The sequence below is a fragment of the Furipterus horrens genome, unplaced genomic scaffold, assembly GCF_987537825.1.
Source record: "Furipterus horrens unplaced genomic scaffold, mFurHor1.1.pri manual_scaffold_13, whole genome shotgun sequence".
Taxonomy (NCBI): domain Eukaryota; kingdom Metazoa; phylum Chordata; class Mammalia; order Chiroptera; family Furipteridae; genus Furipterus; species Furipterus horrens.
The window spans coordinates 59,456,381-59,468,479 of record NW_028327183.1 but is presented as its reverse complement, the minus strand read 5'-3'; the positions used below and the strand labels follow the sequence as shown (position 1 = coordinate 59,468,479).

The 12,099-nt window shown below is 41.8% G+C and overlaps 1 protein-coding gene across 1 annotated transcript in view; it reads left to right on the top strand.

Annotated features, from left to right (window-relative positions):
* Positions 1 to 12,099, top strand: part of LOC149995687 (uncharacterized) — a 276,448-nt gene that overhangs the window by 134,785 nt on the left and 129,564 nt on the right. The gene's annotated exons all lie outside the window — the stretch shown is intronic.

Below are 12,099 nucleotides of genomic sequence, written 5' to 3'. Positions count from 1 at the left end.
CAAATATTTATCTTAAATGGAGAGCAACTTACCTAATGCTATTTTGGTATGGGTCAGTGGATGCACGCTTCACAGTCACAGTAAGTGTGCAAAGGGAGTATCTGAACACTGAGCTAAAAGGGTTAGCTTAAGCTCATGATCTAATATCCTTGCTGGTGATGATTATTTTCCATTGATTGCAGGTGCAGTTCTTCATAGGGAATTGCCGTTACATAAGCAAAGCAGTTCTGAAATGCAGTTTCAGAAACTTATTAACATGTTTATGTAGTTATTCAAAGACAGTGAATAAATAGTTCTGAGGAAATATCAAGAGGATGTTGAACAAAATTAACAGCTCAGAGTTTTTTTTAGTTGAGGTTTTCCTCAAAAACATTAAGTAATACCAGCACTAACACAAAATATAAAAGTATATGACTACATTAAATTATAATTGACATAGAGGAGTCTAAAGACTTATTTAAATATGATCTAAGTCAGATATGAGTGAGAAGCAAGGTCCACTTTATCCTGAGACAAAATTCCTTTCCTGCTATGAACACGTGAAACTAGAAGTTATGCTCTTCCAAAAGACAATGGTGAAACAGGAATAGGATAGACATTTCCATTCCAAACAGAGGAAATGAGAAATAAAGAAGGGAGACTGTATCCAAAGCAAGTTCAAACTTTGACCAAGGTGAACTTCATGAGATCATATGGCTCATGAATAATCTTCTTTAGCTTGAAGTGGTCCTGCCTGTTTCTGCAGCTGCAGTGGACAAGAGTTCTGCCCCCAGGGATTGGCCTGGTGGGAATCCCACACCCAGGGCTCTGTACAGATGTTCTGGTTGATTCTATTCACAAGACATTCAGGTGAGTGTTGATGGCGTGACCTATTGTGGTGGAGGTGAGAAAAGTAAATGGATTTCTAAAAAATATTTTTTTAATTTATTTTCAGAGCGAGAAAGGAGGGAGAAAGAGAGGGAGAGAAACATCAATTGGCTGTCTCTCGTATGCCCCCAACTAGGAACCTGGCCTGCAACCCAGACATGTGCCCTGACTGGGAATCAAACCAGTGACCTTTTGGTTGGCAGGCCAACACTCCATCCACTGAGCCACACCAGCCATGACAATTGACTTTATATCAGTTTTTAAAATAGGGTAGCCTAGATTTTCTGACTGTGATAGTGAGAGAGAGAAACGAAGCATCAGGAATGACACCAAGATTTCTGGTGTTAGCTGCTGGAAGGATGGAAGGTCTGTCCCTGTGATGGATGGTCCATAATGGGTGTACATTTCACTGAGGTTATCAGCAGTTGTGTTTTTGGCCATTTCAGTGTGTAGGAGATTGCAGAGAACAAAGGAATGCAATTATTTAGTGGGGAGCTGGACCCACAAGGCTGATACTGTGGGAAGGGCTTTTGGAAGGACTCATCTACAAAAGGTGTTGGACACTGTGTGGAGCAGGGGGACCTTTAGTAACATCAGGAGCAGGAAATCTGGACATGATGGTAATGCTAATAGTCATGAGGGGGTGAGTGGGAGCCACAAGTGCATGTCTAGCTTGGGCACCTGGTGGGGTTGGGAAGAGAAGATAATCTGGCAGGTGGCCAAGGCTTCTGAGGAGTAAATGAGATGGACATGGAGGCACAAGTGTAATTGAAGCCAAATGCCATGAAAGTGTGCTCTTTTTCACTGTTTTAAATGGCAAGAGAATACATGGCTTGACATGTCAGGTCCAGAGACAAGATAGCATCTGCCCACTATCCATGAGTTGAGAGTGGGCACCAGAGACTGTTATCTTCTTTGAGGTGGGAATATTGGGAGTTGCTGACCAGGGGATATATGTGTGTATGTCTATGTGTGTGTGTGCAGGGGGAGGTGCGCATATCAATTTATGTGTTTAGGAGAGAAGCTACTGATAGAATGAACCATCTCCATTATGACACAGCATGATCTTTGAGAGCATAGCCAGTAACTTCAACCAGAAATGGGGGCTCCTTGGTGAGGCTCAGAGGTTGATGTACTGTGATTAGATGCTGGAGAACTTTGTACTTACTGTACTTATGGATAAGATCCTCACATCCCTTCTATTGTCCTGAGTTAGTCTGTGTCTTCCCTCCATCCCCAGAGTCATTTCTGTTATTCCACAGCTGGACCATGGCTCCAATAATGTCCACTTTCTAGCACTCCTGCTGAGGACACCAGTACGATGTGATCAACTCCCAGAAAATCTCTCTCACAGTAGCCCCATTACCTTCTGTTTCAAAGGAAGGCGAGTGTTAGGGTACCAGGAATTTTGTGGTCAGCTTAATGAATCTCACCTGGCTTGCATTTTCCTTGGCTTGGGCACAGTGTGACAGCTTAGTGTTTCAGGTTCTGCCACCTTTTCCCAGGTATTTTCTGGTGGTTGCCTGTGCTAAGAATGCAGGCATTGTCATGGTCACTAATAATGTGAACCACAGATTGTTTGTGTAAAAACTTTTGAGGTTTCTGTAATGTTATGCAGTTTTTCCTACTTTCTGATGTGTGCTGAGTTTCTCTGAGCCCAAAACCAGTTGTTTGTTTGCTGATATTTTTCCTTTCCTTGATTTTTATGATTGAATTACTTTTGAAATAACTTGGAAGCCATCTCTTTGAAATGCAAACATCAAAGGAGAAAGCTCCTCCATATCTCCATTCCCATGTGAAGGGAGCAGCATAAATTCAGTATTCAACTTGCTACCATGTCAAAAAATACCTCCCGATCCTTGTTGATACCTCAGTTGTTTAGTGCATATACTCAATACGCCAAGCTTGCAGGATAAATCCCTGGTGATGGCACTTACAGGAATCAACCAATAAATGTAAAAATAATTGAAACAACAAATTGCTGTTTCTCTGTCTCTGTCTTTCTCTCTCAACTCAATAAAAAAAATTCAGGGGACTTCCGGTCAAGATGGACGTGTAGGTAGACATGCTTTGCCTCCTTCCACAACTGTAAGAAGGATCACATCCACCTCAGAACAAAAAAACAACCAGAATTACCAGAAAACTGAACAGCATGAAAGTTCAACAAACAAAGACATAAAGAAATAATACTCAACCAGGCGAGTAGAACAAGGAAGAGCCAGGGAGCCGGGGTGGAGAGGACATGGTGTGCTGGAGGCAGAGGCCACAGCCAGCTGGCAAAACAGCATTCACACATAAAAGCTGGGAAGGACAACTGGGGAGTGATCCCAGCCCCAGGACAGACTGTGCAGTTCACAGTTTCAGCGCCGGGAAAATAAAGTCTTGTTGCTTCTGGCTTTGAAAACCAGTGAGGATTGGGGCGGCAGAATAAACTGCTGGTCTCTCAGGAGAGGCCATTTAACGGGTCCCAACTGTCCTAGAACATATGGGAACCATCTTTAGTACAACAGCTAGTGGGGTGCCAGTCACATACAGGAAGCTGGTGGAGTGCCTGGAAAAGAGGCAAGTGTTGAGCAAGAGGCATTGTTCTCTCTCTGACCCCTCCCCACACATAGAACCACAAAGTGGTGACACTCATCACTCTGCACTGATGAGCACCTAAGGCTCCACTTCTTAAACGAAACAGGTGGAAAAGCTCTACTTAAGACACAGGGGCAAACACAGGAGGCTATCAAGTTGAGACAAAGAAATACAGCCCCAAAGAAGGGGAGATCAAGGCTCCAGAGGGGGAACTAAGCGATGAACAGATAGCTAATCTAACAGATGCACAGTTCAAAACAGTGATAATAACGATGCTCACAGAATGATTCAGTATGGCAAATGCATAAGGAAAGAAATGAAGGTTTTACTAAGTGAAATGAAGAAAATCCACATGAAACCAATGGTGAAGGGAAGGAAGCCAGAGCTCAAATAAATGAATTGAAACAAAAAGGAAAAGTAAACATTCAACCAGGACAAAACTAAGAAACAAGAAAAAAAAAAAAAAAAAGGAGAGGTTTAGGAACCTCTGGGACAACTTTGAACAAACACACATCTGATTCTTCGGGGTACTAGAAGGAGAAGAGGAAGAGCAAGAAATTGAAAAAAATAATGTTGAAGATCATAGACATGCAATTCCAGGAAGCACAGAGAGTCCCAAACATTTTGGACCCAAAGAAGACTAAACCAAGACACATCATAATTAAAATGCCAAAGGTTAAAGATAAAGAGAGAATCTTAATAGCAGCAAAAGGAAAAGAGGTACCTACAAAGGAGTTCCCATAAGACTATCAGCTGATTTCTCAAAAGAAACTTTGCAGGCAAGAAGCAGGCAGGAAGGGACTGGCAAGAAGTATCCACAGTGATGAAAAGCAAGGACCTACAACCAAGATGACTCTATCCAGCAAAGCTATCACTTAGAATGGAAGGGCAGATAAAGTGCTTCCCAGACAAGGTAAAGCTAAAGTTCATCATCACCAAGCCATTATTTCTCCCCCTTTTTAATGTTTTAAATAAATTTAAGAACAACTCTCCTCCTGCCAAAATAAACAAAACCAACTAAAATGGGGCAGAGTGGCAGAGGGTGTTAGGAGTCATTATCCTCTTCATTCTCTATGTCAGGTGCTGAGGGGTCTTGGGGCAGCTAGGAGCAGAGGCAGAGTCAAGGTGAATTGCATGAAAAGTGTTGTGTGGCTCTGAAAGTGGGCATGGGGGTGACCATCACCAAGCCCTTATTATATGAAATGTTAAAGAGGCTTATTTAAGAAAAAGGTAAAAACTATGAACATTAAAATGACAACAAACTCACAATTATCAACAACTGAATCTATAAGACAAAAACAAAAACAAACTAAGCAAAAAACCAGAACGGGATCATAGGTATGGAGAGCATCTGGAGGGTTATCTGCTGGGTTGAAAAGGGGGGAGAATGACGGAAACGGTGCAGGGATTAAGAAGCATAATTGGAGACATTTGGCCAAGATGGAGGTGTAGGTGGACACACTGCATCTTACTCCACATCTAGGAAGGAACACAACTACCTTAAACCTAGATACAATCAGAAGTTCCAGAAAATCAAGCTACATGAAAGCCCAGTAAGGATATTGTAGGGGCACCAAATATTCCCTGTAAAAAGTTTCAAAGGTCTGCTAAATATGTAAATATGTAGGGGCTTCAGATGTTCTTTGTAAGAAGTAGCAAGGACTTGCTAAAAAGCCTTGGAGAAAGGAATGTAGGGAGGAGGGTTGTAGCAATTGGTGATTTACAAGCTAAAGCACCTCAGCCTCTATCACCTTCCATTTGCTTGTGTCTTGTTTATAACATTTGTGAAAGTTATACTTTACAGAATATCTAGCCCTTTGAAGATAAGTTGTTTCGCAAAGAATTCGTCCCTGGCTGGAGAGCTATGCTGCCCTCGGAGATAACCTTATAGCCTTGCGAATTTCTGTTCCTGTTACTGCCAAGACATTCCTACAGTCCTGCCCAGCCCCCCTCTTCTTAAGGCTGTTTCCCACCAAAGAAGAAACAAAGGGGCATTACCAGTATATAAGCCCCTGCCTAAAAATCCCAGGAGGTCGGAGCTTGTTAGAGACCAGCTCAGGGTCTGCCTGACTTGCCAGCAACCATTAAAATCCTTTGCTTACTTTATACACCACTTCAGAGCGTTCAATCTCGCCTATGTAGCCATAGCAATATAAAGAAGAAATACTCATCCAGACAGATAGGAGGGGTGGAGCCAGGGCAGTGCGATGGCAATAGAGGCTGTGGCCGGCCAGAGGAAAGTACAGTCATACATTTAAAAAAAAGTAGGTAGGGACACCTGGGGAGTGCTCTCAGAACCAGACTGGACTGTGCTGCTCATGGGTCCAGTGCCAGGGAAAGTAAAGCTCCATTGCTTCTGACTGTGCAAACCAGTGGGGGTTGGGGCAGAGGAAGAAACTGCCAATCCACAGGCCCACCCACTCTGGAAGCCACAACCAGGGCAACAGTTAGAGAGGTGCCAGTCCCATATGGAAAGCAGAAGTGCCTGGAAAAGGGATGAGTGCTGAGCAAACGGCATTCTTCCGTATCAGACCCCTCTGCCTATACAGTGCCAAAACGTGGTGAAATGGGTCACCCTGTACTGACAAATACCTAAGGCTCTGCACCTTACAATGTAACAGGTATGACAACTCTACCTAAGACACAGAGGCAAAAACAGGAGTCTGTCAAATTGAGGAGACAGAGAAGTATGGCCCAAAAGAGGAAATAGATAAGGTTCCAGGGAGAGAAGTGAGCAACGAGGAGATAACCAACCTAACAAAAGAGGAGAGAGCCAACCTAACAGATGCAGAATTCAAAACACTGGTGATAAAGGTGCTCACAGACTTAACAGATATGCTTGAATACAGCAAACACAGAAAGGAAGAAGTGAAGGCTATGCTAAATTAAATGAAGGAAAATCCACACAAAACCAATGGTGAAGGGAAGGAAACCAGGGGTTCACATCAAGAATTTGGAACATAAGAAATAAACAGTCAACCAGTGCAGAATGAAGAAACAATAATTAAAATGAATGAGGAGAGGCTTGGGAACCTCTGGGACAATTTTACACATGCCAACATCTGAATCATAAGGGTGCCAGGGGGAGAAGAGAAAGAGCAAAAAATTGAAAGCTTATGTGAAAAAATAATGAAGGGAAACTCCCCAAATTTTGCAAAGAAAACAGACATACAAGTCCAGGAAGCACAGAGAGTCCCAAACAAACTACACCCAAAGAAGATCACACCAAGATACATCACAATTAAAACGCCAAAGGTTAAAGATAAAGATAATCTTAAAAGCAGAAAGAGAAAAGCAGAGTTACCTACAGAGGGGTGTCTATAACACTATCAGCTGATTTCTCAAAAGAAACTTTGCAGGCAAGAAGGAACTGGCAAGAAGTATTCAATGTGATGAAAAGCAAGTACCTACAACCAAGATTTCTCTATCCAGCAAAGCTATCACTTAGAATGGAAGGACAGAAAATGTGCTTCCCAGACAAGGTAAAGCTAAAGGAATTCATCATCACCAAGTCATTATTATATAAAATGTTAAGTGGACTTACTTAAGAAAAAGAGGTTCAAAACTATGAACATTAAAATGACAACAAACTCACAACTACCAACAACAGAACCTAAAAAAATAAAAACAAAAACAAACTAAGCAAACAACCAGAACAGGAAGATAATCATAGGTATGGGGATTATTTGGAGGGTTATCAGCTGGGAGCTGGAAGGGGAAAATGGTGCAGGGATTAAGAGGCTTAATTGGTTGGTACAACATAGACAGGCGGAAGTTAAGAATAATATAGGAAAGGTAGAAGCCAACTCATATGCACGACCCATGGATATGAACTAAGGGGCATGGGATTGCTGGAGGGAAGGGGAGTACTGGGCGTAGAGGCACAAATAGGAAAAAATTGGAACAACTGTAACAACATAATAAAATATACTAAAAAACTCAAAAACCATCCTATGCTATATAGATTTTTTAAAAATGGATGAAGCCCAAAGCTAACACCTCAGTTTCCAGGTGGAGTTAGAATAAGCTCTGCATGACAAATGGTGCTGTAAAGTCCTCTAACTTCAAGACAAGTTCACTATTTCTTTCTATACATACATGTAATAAAATTTATCTGCTTTGCTCTTTAAGGGGGTAAGGTTTGTCTGTCTTTGGAATTTCCTACTGGGTTGCCTGTGATGAACATCAAACTCTGACTTAATAATTACTTAATGACAAAACTGTTTCTGTCTCTACTATCTTTGGAGAGAGGATTTCTAGGCTTAGAAAAGATTGTGTTCCCTCAAGAGTCACCATCACACACCTGATGGCAGAGACCAAATCTCAAGCACCCAGCCCAGCAATAGGGAATGGAATGTAACAGGACTGCACAGAGAGGTAAGGCAGCCCTCATTACTATGAGCGCCACTGACAAAAATGAACTCTATTTTGTTTGTGTGTGTTCTGGAAGCAAGGGAGGGGGTGGATCTGTCCTGTTTAAACATAAACTGAGGCACATTAAAACTTTGAAGATTTTATTTGAGAAAAACGTCAATTCCAGTCAGGCAGCACCAAACCAGACTAGGGGAAAGGGTTTCATTGAGCAGAAGGAAAGTAAAGCCAGAAAATTATTGGATTAGTCATAGGTTAAGGAGTTGCCTCATTTGAATAAGCATAGTTGGCTGGCTGTGCCTGGTTGTTTCTAGGTTTCAATTTCTTACCATTGAGGCATTTGCAAGAATTTACTCTGAATTAGGTTTTCAGTTTGCCCATGCAGGCTACATGGCGTTGGATCCCCCCTAGTCAAATGGCCTCCTTGTTTAATTACATTTCCGAGCCAAAGCAGCAGGGTGTTAGGTGGCTTCAGTGTCTGGTGCCCTCACAGGGTTCCTTGGCAGTGACGGTCCTGGGGTTCCAGCCCTTGTCACCATTAGCCAGCTTTGCTGCCCGCAGGCACTGAGGGTGTCCACAGGAAACCAGAGCTTTGCTGCTCTGAGCGTGCGCACCTGCAGCCCCACAGACTGGACCAGGAAGGAAGCAGCCGGGCCCTTCCTCGGAGTCTTCTCAGGGTTTCATTTCTGCATCCACCAGCCCATCAGCACTGCCTAGGGTCTCACTTGAAATACTACTTCTTAGCCCCAGACCCAAACCTGGCCACTCTCTTTGAGGGCAAGGGACAAGAGTCAGTATTTTGAGACATCCGCCTTCAGATGGGTGCAGAATAAAGGGAATTCCATTTCTTGCTGTGGGCCTGTGGCCAGGGCACCTGAGATTCATGCGACTTACATGAGTGAGTCTCCGTTGCAGTTGCAAAATTTCACAACTGAGGTTGCAAAAGTTTAGCAGGGCATGTTATCTTAAAAAAAAAAAAAAAAAAAAAAAAAAAAACTGCCTGTATAGAATGTCCAAATTTCTATTGTTTATTAACAGATTACTCCCCTTTTATAAACATCAAAAGTGAAAAGCAACACTAATTATTGTACCTCCTGGAGAAAAACAATGTTTTAAAAAGTGTCCATTTAGCTCTCTGCACATGCATAGATTGCTGTATGCATGGGTGTTTAAATATGTTCCTATACTGTTTTCCTCAGTAAAATAAAGTGACCTTTTATCAATCTGTACTGAGGTTTTCTCCACTAACAATGTTTTGGAAAACTGAATCATTGAAAATTTGGAGTCTGACTTTTGCACATCCCATCATGAGCTGCACTGTGCTTCACCTTTAGAAAGAGGGGTGAGGTGGTGGGCTGGGCAGATGATGGCAAAGGGGGAAAAATCTGACAACTGTAATAGAATAACAATAAAATATTAAAAAAAAAAAAAAAAAAAAAAAAGACTGGTGAGAGCCCTGGCTGGTGTGCCTCAGTGGACTTAGTGCTTGCCTGTAAACTGCAAGGTTGCTGGTTTGACTCCCAGTCAGGGCACATGCCTGGGTTGCGGGCCAGGTTCCCAGTTTGGGGGCGTGTGAGAGGCAACCACACATCAATGTTCTTTCCCCCTCTTTCTCCCTCACTTCCCCTCTCTAAATATAAATAAAATCTTCTTAAAAAAAAATCAGACAAAATGTCCTCTGGTGAGATAAAAATACTTAAATTAAAATAAAAAAAAAGATATGGGTGGGGACAAAGGAAGGAACTTAGAACAAAGTGTGTCTGCTTTGACACTTAGGTGAGGCCGCTTGGTGTCTCGAAGACCTCACAACGTATTCATATAGCTCCCTCCATCACGGCACGTTTCGATTCTGTCTCCAGCCTGTGAAGCCTCTGCAACCTCCAGCCAGCTGGTAGCCCCATCTGTCCTCTGCCTGGCATTTCACTCTCCTCCTGCACACACTTAGTTTAGCTTTTGGCCTAACACCACGGGACACAGTAGAATTTTTCAGCTCCTTCTCTGAGCACATCATTTTTCATGGTGGGAGAATTTACACTTTGGGAATCAACAAACAATATAAAGCAGGTCTAGATTTATTTTATTATTATAAGCTTGGACTTGAGTGATGGAAACTGTTACTATACCGACTAAAACCTGTGGCCGTTACATTCTGCATGACACAAATTGAGGAAAATAAGAACCATTTAGAAGCAATGCACTGAACAGGAAAACAATGCTGATGTTACATAAAAATGAGTAAAACTTTAACATGAACTTGTTGTTTCAGGGTAGTATTCGTAAATGAAGGGAAATAGCCATAAATTAGAAGGAAAAAAAGGCAAGTTATTATGAATAGAAATTATCCTAAAGGAGCTTATACAGATGGCAAGTAACAGATAAAAAAAAAAAAAGCTCAGAAATCACAAATCCCTAGACAAATGTGATTAAAATCACACTGAGATAGCACTACATGTACTGAAAGGGCTAATTTGAAAGACTGACCATATGAAGTACTGGCAGAAAAACGAAAAAAAACAAAAAAACAGGGCTCTCATAAACTGCTGGTAGGAATGCAAACAGGAATGATTATTTTAGAGTTTGGCGGCTTCTTAAAGTTAAACACTACCATGACTGGTATAGCTCAATAGGTGGGGCATGATCCCGCAAACCGAAAGGTGGCGGGTTCTATTCCCAGTCAGGGCACATGCCTGGGTTACAGGTCAGGTTCCTGGTTGGGGTACATGAGAGGCAGCCAACTGATGTTTCTCTCACACATTGATGCTTCTTTCCCTTTCTCCCTCCCTGCTCCTCTAAAAATAAATAAAATCTTTACCCACTCCCCCCCAAAAAAGTTAAACACTCACCTACCCTGTGACTTGGGCATTTAACTTAGGAGTTGTAAGAGAAATAAAACATCTCTCCATATATAGAACTGTAAAGAAAGATGTTCAGAGCAGCATTATTTACAATAGCCTCCAAACTGAAAATAGTCAACTGACCCCAAACAGATGAATGGATAGTGCTATATATTCAGAGAAAATAATAGAAAAAGAATGAAGTACTCATGCAGGTATCACAGGTGAATCTGAACAAATTGGGCATGATGGATGGAATGGAGGGGGAAAAAAGAATAAACACTTTTTAATTCCAATCACTTAAATCTAGCATATGCAATTTAATCTGTAAAAACTGTAAGTCAATGGTTGCTCTGAGGTCCAGGAAGGTTATGGAGAGATTATTTAAAAAGTCCTGGTCCTGGCTGATGTGCACTGAGCGCCGGCCTGTGGAGGAAAAGGTCGGCAGTTTGATTCCTGGTCAGGGCATATGCCTGGGTTACTGGCCAGGTCCCTGGTTGGTGGTATGCGAGGTAACCAACCAATATTTCTCTCGCTCTTCTTCTCTCCCTTCCACTCCTCAAAAATAAATTCTTTTTATAAAAAAAGTCCCTGGACAAGTGCCTCATTTAGTTGAAGCATCCTCCCTTACGCCAATAGTTGTGGGTTAGCTCCCTGGTCAGGGTACATACCTAGGTTGTGGGTTTGATCCCTGGCCAGGGCATCTCTGAGAGGCAAAAAAAAAAAAAAAAAAAAAAAAAAAAAATCGATGTTTCTCTCTCTCCCCCCACCTTTCTCTTTCTCTAAAATCAGTAAATATATCCTTGGGTGAGAGAAAAAAAGAAAAATGACACAAGGCAAATATGTGACTAACAGATGTTCATTATTATGGTTATGATGTGTTCACAGGTTCTTACACAGTGTAATATTTATCAAACTGTAAACTAATAAGTTTTTTTGCCTGTCACTTATACCTTACTAAAGCTTTAAGAATTATTCAAATGAAAAACCTAGACATGCCAGGTGGCTCAGTTGGTTACTGTCTTGCACACCAAAAGGTTGTAGGTGCCCAGTTGGGGCACATACAGGAGGCAACCTATCAATATTTCTCTCTCACATTGATGTCTCTCTCTCTCTCCCCCACTTCCTCTCTCTCTAAAATCAATAAACACGTCTTTGGGTGAGGATTACAAACAAAACAAAAACGTAGATTATCCATTATCTTCAGAAAATAAGCTATCATAACTCTATATTGATAACACAAGCTCTTCTGTCCTAGTGAGGCCAGTGTGGCCTCAGTGAAAGCTGGTGAGCAATGAAGGACAGAGGTGGTCACTATCAGGACTATGATGAGAGTTTCATAGGTGCTACCTACGTCAAAACTTATCAGACTGTACACGTCAAATATATGCAGATAGTACATGCAAATTGGTAGTAAAGTTTTAAAAAATAGCTCAAGATTAAGAAA